The 9232-nt window shown below is 37.5% G+C and overlaps 1 pseudogene; it reads left to right on the top strand.

Moving 5' to 3' along the window:
* Window positions 1-6127: 6127 nt before the first annotated feature.
* Window positions 6128-6581, top strand: LOC125540583 (two-component response regulator ORR42-like; annotated as a pseudogene).
* Window positions 6582-9232: the final 2651 nt, after the last annotated feature.

Consider the following 9232-nt stretch of genomic DNA (forward strand, 5'->3'; position numbering starts at 1 on the left):
GTGGGTTGGGGAATTTGGGTTACAACAAGCAAGCAAGGGCTTTGGGCTTTGGGCTTGGGCTGCTTACTCCCTTCCCTTCGTTCCTCGCCCACCTTTTCTTTTTTGGCCCACGAATATAAAAAGCAACTCCAACAATAGAGTAATTATCTAAAATTACTTCAAATAAGCTTTGATTCGAGTTAAAATCAAATACTACTTGCTTCCCCACAACTACTCCAATGAATAAGAGAGGTGGCTTATGGGATAAGCTAGGAAGAAAATAGCTTATTTTTCAAGCCGCCAAAAGAACTAGTCGTAAATCTTACTATGCTTAGGCTTATAAAAAAGATGTCTCTTTGGGACTTCTATCCAAAGGGCTAGGGTTGAAGCTCCATTAGCCCTAGGCCTATATCCACCCCTGCTTAGGACCATCCGCTTAATGATCTATCTAAGATTAAGAAATAAGACAAGGACTAGGATGTGAGACCTCCTAGTCGGCGCTTCAATGCCGAGCAGCCAATCCATCGCTCATGCTCACTCCCCCCCCCCCCCCCTTGCATGGGCTGGCCCAACAATGTGAGTAGCTTGGACGCTCTGCCACTTCTTTTGCTTGATTGACCGGTCGACTAGTTGAGTATCCAACGTTGGCCGTTGGCCGTTTGAAAATATAGGAATATGAAAAAAATCATAAACTTGAAAAAAGATCTTAAATGTGAAAAGGTTCATGGATTTGAAGAAAGTTCATGAATTTTAAAAAAAGTCCATGAAGTTTGAGAAATCCTGAATTCGAAAAGGTTCGTAAATATGAAAAAGTTCATTAATTTGAAAAAAGACAAAAAGGGAAATAGTTTGCAATTTTGAAAAAAATATGCGAAATTGAAGAGGTTTGAGAATTTTAAAATTTTCCAAATTTAAAATGAAAATTTTGTTAAATTAAGTTTTTTGCATCTTTGAATTAAAAAGAAAATGAAAAATGGAAAACAAAATAAACAAATGAAATAAAACTGGTCGGAAGCTTCTAGAAGCTTATCAAAACTGGTCGATTTAGGGATGTGACACCGCGTACAGTGATGCCTGTAACAGGGGCTTAAGGCGCCAAATAGGAATTGGCCTGAGATGCCTTGGGTGCGGTGTGCAGGAGAGACAAAAAAAAATTCCATGTGACGAGTTTATTAGTGGAAGTTAGTTTACATACTTGTGTTTCAGTTTCCTAAAATATTCTATATTAGATGTATATAATATAGAACTCCGATAAGAGCATTATTACTGCTTAAACATTTTCTTTCGTGATTACAATGAGGGGAAAATGAGGTGCTCACATGTGCATCCAGCTTTTTAGCGGTTTATAGATTTATTTATAAAAACCCCAGATTGTCCACAATAGTTAAAACTAACTAATTTTTGATGGAACACATAATTGTCGCAGAAAGGGACGGAATGCAGTACATACAAAATTTGGTCAAAAAATCCCCGCCAAAATTGGTCCAAATCATGCATGCATATATACCATAAAAAACAGCAAACAATAGTGTGCGTTCAAATTTAATGAGAATTATATGTGCAAGCAAAATCATGTGTGCATGCTGAGAAGGAACATTTAGGTTATGGGTTTCGCCGCATGTCGAATAATCAATCCGCTACTTTTTGGTTCATGATCGAGGGGACTTAAGGGTTTTGTTAGGTCATCGCACGCTAGAGAAGGCTCACGAATTAGTCAGTCTATTTTTTTCATTCGTTCGAGGGGATTTTAAGGTATGAAGTTTCATAATATGGAAGTGAGGTGGGCCTTCTTTTTTCCATGTACAAGCCATCAATATAGTACAAACGGAATTAATTCTACTCCGCTGTTTTTCCATTCGTTGATCGACGGGATTTAAGATGTGAAGTTCCACAATACGGGAGTCTTCTCTTTGCCATGCATCTAGCTCATAGTCCTTTTGTAACTAGTTCACGTAGCAATCTATCCATCTAGCTCATGTACTAGACTTATTTTCTTTTAAAAAATAAGGTCCTTTTCCAGCTAGCTCATATTCCATCTATCCTTCGTCTAGCTTAATTCGTCCATCCTTAATCTAGCCTACTACATGTAGTTTCGCACACATATATAAATTGCTATTACTGTATGTAAAGGAGCAATGTGAGACTCTTTAAAATATTTTTGCCTTATTTCCCAGATAGTTAGTCCGGCTAAGTTGCGTGGACTGTGAAAGGCCCAGGCACCGAAACGACATGTGTTTGTAAGGCACGAGTAAAAATCCAAAAAAAAGACAAGTTAAAGGATCGAACTCACAACCTCAAAGACCTGACAAAGTGCTGCCAGCCAGCAAACAAACACATCCTGCTAACCAATGACCAACACAAATATTTAAGAATATACTATAGCCTCAGATTTTATTTTTTTTGTTTTTTATATTCAAATAATAATTATTATTATGAATTGCCAAATATTCATGGGAAGATGAATTTTTTTTGAAATCTCGAACTGTTTTAAAAAATGGGAACATTTTTTTTGAAAATTCCGTACATTTTAGGAAAAACACATTTTTTAACAGGAATATTTTTTAAATTCACAAACATTTTTTGAAAACATGAACCTTTTATAAAAACACAAATTTTTTTTGAATTTTTGAACATTTTTAGAAAACGGGAACATGTTTTGAATATTCAGAACAATATTACAAAATGTGTATTTTTTTAATGCGGATATGTATTTGTGAACATTTCTCTAAAATAAGAATACTTTTCGACTTTCGAGCATTTTTTTAAATGCTATCTTTTTTTTAAATCTCGATCAATTTTGGAAAAACACATTTTTTTAAAAAAAATGGGAATTTTTTTCAGTTTAAGAGATCCAGGGTCCTATTCCAGCTAGCTCGCATACCAATCTATCTATCCTTCGTCCAACTTAATCCATCCATCCTTCATCCAGTTATTAGTACAGGTAGTTTCGAACATGTATATAAAATGGTACGACTGTATGTAAAGAAGCAATGTGGACTATTTAAAACACTTTTGCCTTGAAGTTATGAACATTTCACTAAAACAAGATTTTTTTTTTTGAATTTGAAACATTTCTAACAATGCATTATTTTCAACTCAAACTATTTCAGAAAACACATTTTTTAAAAAAAATGGGATTTAAAAAAAATTGAACAAATTTTGGAACGAGAACAAAAGTTTAGAGGTTCCAAACAGTTTTCAAAATGGGATTTTTTTGAAATTCTGAACACTTTTCAAAAATTATAACAACAATTGAAATTCCGAAAGTCTTTTGAAAATTTCGAATTAAAAAACCGAAATAAGAAAAATAAAGTTGGAAAATAAAAAAGGAACATGAAAGAAAAAGAGAAAGGAACAAAAATGAAAAACAGAAACAGAAAAAACAAAGAAAGGAAAATGGGCCAGCCCAATCTTAGGACCCTGTGGGAGGCTGCGACTATTTGCCAGCACATGCGGCAAATATAGTTTTCCCAGCTACGTGGGCAGGAAAATAGTGGGCTGGCTTAGCTGGGCCATAGCACGTGCGGCCCACATACAGAATTCTGGAGAACCGCTTTTGCTTTTCTAACAGACGAACACACAAGAGATCAAGTTGCCCACATATAGCATCAGATTGTGAAGCGGTGGTGAAGGAAATTCAGGGCCGGAGTGGATCAGCATATGGAGCGATCATCCAAGAGATCAAGTTGTCATCTACTTCTTTTATTTCTTGTAATATAGTGCATGAGTTTAGGAGCTTTAATGTAGAAGCTCACAATCTAGCGAAGCATGCGTTAAAGTTAGGCGCTGGTCACCATGTATGGTTAGGCCAGGCAGGAGGTCTTACTTTCGTCCCTGTAAACATCGTGACGGGTTAAATAAAAAGCTTCGCGAGATTGCCTCAAAAAAAAAACAGACGAACACACAAAAATTTGTTACCACCTTGGAAAAAAATAATTCAGAAGTGAAAGGATGAATTAATCGGAAAAACACACCTTGCTTTATTAGTGTATAAGAGTAGATAAGATATATATATGCATTAACTAATTAATTCTCTATATATCTTGGCATGTTCAAAATATGTCTGTTTTTTCTTGCCATAATGAAACTAAGAATTAATCATCACGAACTATTTGATTTCAAGATGAACTGCCACCCGCGCATCGTTGATTGCAAATTAAACACAGAAATTAATTTAAATCATGTTTTGGTACCGAGACAAATATACTCCATATATACGCTAGCTGGAATACACTATAGTATGCAATATAAGGTCTGGATCTCTATATATAACTAGATGGCGCCCCACGCGTTGCTGTGGGAATTGGCTGCAATATATTTGAATGAGATTTGATTGTGTGGAATATAAATTTTTAGATTAAGAACACATGAACAAAATAAAAAATAATATGACTTATTATATTTGATAAAATATTTATTGAATATAAGCTGAACAATAGAATGATAATTATTTTCCCATGAATGGTTGCATGTGGTGATGGGTCTTTATGATGCATGGTTGCATGTTAATGTGGGCCTTATCCCATTCATAATTGTATGATGATGTGGCATGCTTGCATGTTAAGATAAATAGGTTAGTGGGGATTAATCTCTTAGGTATATAGGATATATCTTGGCACGTTCTTTTTGCTGCCATAATGAAACCAAGAATTAATTGATCTCGGCATGAACCGCCACCCGCCCATCGCTGATTGCAAATTAAACAAAGAAATTAATTGTAGTCATGTTCTGGGATCTAGACAGATATATATACTCCATATATACGCTAGCTAGAATACACTGTAGTACGCAATATATGGTCTGGATCTCGATATATGTTGGCACGTCCAAAATACGTCTCTATTTTTTCCTGCCATAATGAAATCAATAATTAGTTGCCGCGATAAATTTGTTCTCAAGATGAACTAGCACCGCACATCGCAGATTGCACATTAAACAAATAAATTAATTTTAATCATGTTCTGGGATGGAGACAGATGTACTGTGTATATACGCTAGCTGGAATACATTGTAGTATGCTATATACGTTATGGATCTTTATATACCTTGGCCTGTTTTTTCCTGCCATAATGAAACCAAGAATTAATTGCCACGATCTATTTGCGCATCGCTGATTGCAAAATAAACAAGGAATCAATTAATTTAAATATTGTTGTGGGATTCAACTATATACACGGCGATCGAGACAGATATACTTCATATATACGCTAGTAGCTGTGATCGAGGTTGATATACTCTGCTGTAGTAAGTTCGTGAAAATACTTTGATACTCCATATATCATTTGAACACAAAAGATACGCCAGCCAGCGAAATATTTGATTTTTCCTGGTGGAATTAGAAAGCGGTGCAAGATGGATATTTGCATGTGCGAAGCAGCACTGTGATTACGAATGGACGGCGGAGATCGACCGGCCACCCCTATAAATACCCCTGTACCTTGGCCAGGTACAACCGTACAAGGCACAAACCAAAGCCCCCAAGCAGCAAGCAACAGAGCAACCGTAGATTCATAGCCACTGTCATAAGCTCAAGTTTTCTCTCCATGCATGCCTAAACATGTGAAGCTAGTTCATTTTGACCGGCTTTGATCGTTTATGCAACACACTTTTTGGTTGTTGTTGGCAGCCATGTATAGGCATCTATTTTGGCCAAAAAAATATGCTTTTTTTTTACTTTTGTATCCTTATGCTATTTTCGGTGAAGCATTTCATAAAGTGGTAGATTACCAATTAAGAGAGTGTACCTCTTGCAACAACAACCAGGTACTCTGATGATTGTATCTGTTCCTTCCTTAATTTGTTTCTTCTAACTTTTTTTGCATCATCGCTGGTGCACTATTTTTAATTTGGCTCAATGCATACAAGATCGAGATTGTTAGAGGCGATGCCTAAACCGCGCACTGCCAATATATGTTGCATTGGTTGTTGTTGCCTATGAAACGTGTGCTGATCTTCCCGATGATTTGTAATCGATTAGTTGCAACTAAAATGCACAAACTTGCAGTGTGATTTACTGATCATTAAAATTATGGTTCTCATGTCGATTATTCTTGTAACACTCTCCTTGAAAATAGTATTAGCTAGGTGTGTATCAGATATAATTAATCTCATTATTAATTCTGTTTGCAGTTACTTTAGCTAGCTGATCATGGCATCATCCCTCAAGGCATTGCTTGTTGAGGATACTGCGGTTGACAGCATGGTTCTCTCCTTCATGCTACGCAGATTTCACTGTGAGGTCATCCTGGCTAAGAATGGGAAAGAAGCTGTTGATATGTTCCTTGAGGGTAACAAGTTTGACATTGTTGTGTGTGATAAGGACATGCCCAAGGTATCTACTTGAGTTAATTTACGGTTTCTTTCTTTTACTTTTTTGCTTGAACATAACATACATTGGATGGTCACCTCATCGACACTTGTACATGTTACTCCATATAGGCAATCATGAAGATCCGTGCTATGGAGCCACCGATGTGAAGATCGTCGGGGTGTCCGCTGATGATAACGCCATGGAGGCGTTCATGAGTGCCGGTGCTGATGAATTTGTGCCCAAACCAATGAGGATTGAGGTTCAGGAGGTCATCAGCAAGAAGAAGAATTAGTGACGCTTGCTCGATCCAGCCATGGAGGAATAAATTAAGCTAGCTCATATACTATGAATGTTATTTTTTGCAAGGGATATACCATGAATGTTTGATAGCTTTAATTTGCTTTGCATTATATTATTGTCGTGTTGTCATTTTAGTTTCAAGGTCATGTTAAAGGCCGGGGTTGATAAGCAAAAAGGAACAAGCAGAGGGGCTACCAGTAATGAGATAGTTGAAATCAATGTAATGTGTAACCTTTTGAAATTAATCTATTACTTCTCGTTAATTTGTGCTTCAGGGTGTGCGCCATGTGCAAGTGTTCCAGAGGCAAGTTATTTGACACACAATTAATTTGATAATTGTTTCACGGATTGGATTTCTCTTGTTGGCATGGTATGTCTAACTAACGCCACCTGTGAAGCTAAGCATACCGCATGCGTGCACGTAATTTCTTTCTAGAAACATGAAATGAGCCATGCATATATATATATATATATATATATATATATATATATATATATATATATTTCAACTGATCCAAAAGTCTTTGCCTTCTCGAGCTTCCATCTGGCATACGCCTCATGCTCCTCCAAGTCTATCTTCTCTCTCTCAAGTTGTAACTTGTTGGTCACCCTCTCCCGGCTCCAATCCATCCTCTCTTTTTCACATCCAAGAAGAGCTTGTACATCTCCTCCTCCTTCTCCTCCATGATGGCAGACACTTTGCTCGACACAACGTCACGCAAGACCCTGCTTTTATCCCACTTGTTTCCCATCACTTGGTGGTCCCTCTTTGGCACGGTGGCTTGTCCCTCCTCTCCTCCACCTTCCTCATCTTCGTCACCCAATCCAATGGATTGGTGGGAGCTTGAGCCATTGTTTTTTCTTCAACTTTTTGTTGTCGTTCTTGAGGTCATAGATGAATTTTTGCCAGTTTGGTTTCCCATTCAATTTCAACCAACAATGGCACATAGTGAATGACTTCCCCTTGATTTGTTGGTACAAAACCTCATCTAGCAAACAAGAATCACTCATGAGAATGCAGCAAACAAAGCTAGCATAATGATGTTAAAACGAAGCAAGTCACCTTACACGACTCTTGATTCCAATGCCACTTTGTTTCCGGCTAACCACGGAAGAATAGTGGCCGCAAAACTTGTTCACACTCTCTTGGATGATCGACCATCTATGTTGGAGAGAGGTCTCATTGCAGGTGGTATGGTTAGGGATTGACTCCACATATTCCTCGTGTTGATGGTAATCTTGTGAATCTTTCCCCAATACTTATTTCCCTTTTGCTTGGTCCCATATATAGGGTGTTCATACTTGTGGCCAACCAAGCTTCACACAACAAAACATCTCATGAATTGAGAACGTCACACGTATTCCTTGAACATCTTTTTTTGTTTAGAGTGGTTGGTGTTTGCCTGACATCATACATAGAAGAGGTATCACCCAAGTCATAATGCATATGATATTGACCGTCATTGATCATGTATGTCATGATAACCTCCTAAAATGGTCATGATCACAAATAAACTAACACTACTAGAGAAAAGCTTAGCAGCAGCGCGGGTTTTAGGCCTATCAGTAGCGCTGGACGATGCGCTACTGATAAGGCGCTACAGCTAACGTATAGCAGTAGCGTGCCTCCGACCACGCTACTGCTAAATCGACTTAGTAGTAGCGACTTCCCGGAGGAGCGCTACTGGTAATTAGTAGTAGCGCTTCTCCCTGCCCGTGCTACTACTATTATTTCGTATTTTATTTCTTTTTTATTTCATGTTGTATTTGTACACCTTTACACAAGTTTTCATACAACAGGAATTTAGAAATTGTTTTTACATCATAATGAGTTATTACATCACGGGGTGAAAGAACCATGGACTAGTTTCAAGTGGATGGACATCCACTTGAAACTAATCTGCGATTCTTTCACCCAATGATATAATAAATATCATCATCATCATCATCATCATCATCATATCATTAACAACTTATCATCATAATACATCATTGTCATATAACACCTCCTCAAGATCATCGTTTTCATCAATGAGACATCACATAGCAAATTGGTCACTAGTCGTAATCACAAGTACTCCTCATCATCAACTCTAACACATTGTATCACATAATAAACATATTGTACCTCATAGGACCTAGTACATTCTCTTAGGACCTACTGTAAGTGCATCTAGTGCCACCCCTAGTTGGTTTTGGAGTATTGACGACAAACCTAGTTAAGGGACTAATGTGTTTGTGAGAATTGCAGGATAACACAGGTAGAAGTCCCTCATTGATTCGGTTTTACTACCAGAGATGACCCCTAAAAATGTATGAAGACATTGAAGTCAAAGGTGGTATATGAAGATATTCACATTGAAGACTATGACAAGAGAAGACACGATATGAAGCCTATGGAGCTCGAAGACTTAGATCTTTCGTAGTTCTTTTTCTTTTATGTTGAGTCATAGGAACCACTGTACTGTTAAGTGGGGTCCAAGAGAACCAGTCAGAATGACTGAAGTGATGCCTAAACCAAAAACCTATGTCTTCGAGTGAAGACAATGAGAGCGAATCTTGTCCAGAGTCGGACAAGTCAGCTTTGCTTGTAGCCCAAGGAAAGTTGCCATGAGAGTTTGAAATCTGACCGTTGAGACACGT

Source organism: Triticum urartu, chromosome 1A (genome assembly GCF_056163025.1).
Source record: "Triticum urartu cultivar PI428250 chromosome 1A, HENAU_Tu73, whole genome shotgun sequence".
Lineage (NCBI taxonomy): Eukaryota > Viridiplantae > Streptophyta > Magnoliopsida > Poales > Poaceae > Triticum > Triticum urartu.